The sequence below is a fragment of the Arvicanthis niloticus genome, chromosome 3 (genome assembly GCF_011762505.2).
Source record: "Arvicanthis niloticus isolate mArvNil1 chromosome 3, mArvNil1.pat.X, whole genome shotgun sequence".
In the NCBI taxonomy this organism is placed as follows: domain Eukaryota; kingdom Metazoa; phylum Chordata; class Mammalia; order Rodentia; family Muridae; genus Arvicanthis; species Arvicanthis niloticus.
The window spans coordinates 10665521-10666723 of NC_047660.1; the positions used below are offsets into that span (position 1 = coordinate 10665521).

The 1203-nt window shown below is 38.4% G+C and overlaps 1 non-coding gene across 1 annotated transcript; it reads left to right on the top strand.

The window, feature by feature from the left end:
* Positions 1-441: 441 nt before the first annotated feature.
* LOC117706371 (small nucleolar RNA SNORA71) lies at positions 442-578 on the top strand. The gene has a single exon (XR_004606485.1). It is a non-coding gene; the product is annotated as a small nucleolar RNA SNORA71 (small nucleolar RNA).
* Positions 579-1203: the final 625 nt, after the last annotated feature.

A 1203-nucleotide genomic window follows, 5' to 3' on the forward strand; every position in this document is an offset into this window, starting at 1 on the left:
TACTCATTCATTGGTTGTAAGTACATGTGAGTATGTTTGCTTAATTGACAGTGAGTGCAGATCTCCAGCTATTCAGGTATTGTCTGACAGCTAAATGTTATAGAAGGTCCATTTAAAGAAATACTATAAATGTAATAATACTTAGAAGATGCTTCTACTTGTCTACTTTTGCTCATAATCTACTATCATGCCATCTATTGTCCATGTATATGCAGTATAGGAGCTTCAAGGAGTACTGACATTATTTGAAATTGCATTTGTCAAATGTACTGGAACTCGAGCTAAGTCCCAGATATACTGAATAAGAATTTGTAATTTAAACTATCTTCAGTTGATTTGAATATGGATTAAATTTGAGAGGGGGAAATCCTTAACAATCTTACCATAAGACTCTAAGGAAGCTCATTCCAATTCATCCTTGTAAAATAATTAGACATTTGTCCTTGTGACCAAAAGCATTTGCGGGCTTCAATGTGCCCGCCCAGGTAATTAATAGTGCAAGAACAGGATGCAGGAAGCCTTTCCCTGGGTTCAGAGGGTTCACTCCAGTCCTTGATAAATGCTGGTACTTTCTGACATCATCTCTTTCCTGCTTTAGATACCTCTTGCTTCCAATAACCCTCCATTTACTGAACCACTTCTATGAGATAATGAAGCAGGATGCAGGAACTGGTTTCCCAGGACATGAGAAGGATGTTGAGCCCAGACACCCACTGCCTCGCCTCGAGGATACTCCAAACACTCTGAACCTGTTGCATTGCTTACCTCCATATTTGCTCTGCTATTGAGCACACTATGGTGGTACCAGGCCAATGGCCTGGTTCTACATCAAACTTTGCTCTGTCACAGTTTTTTCACTGTAAGGGTATAGAAGTGTGCATTTTATAACAAGATAATCTTTATTTTTCATTGCCTTAAACACATGTTACTTACAGTTTACTGATTTTTTTTTTTTTTACTTTGATATTATCAATACTGGTGCTGAAAGTAAAATGTGGTCTGATGATCTATGAGCCACTCACAGTGCTGGGGGTTGCAACTTGGGCATTACAGTTTATAGTATTCCAAACAGGTAGGCAAAAATGACGAAAGCATACAATGCAAGCACCACCTAAGTCTTCTTGGCATCTCCTGAACTGCACCATTTGAATGTGAAAGCAATTGTGGACAACATGTAGCCATGTTACAATAAAACTTTATTTG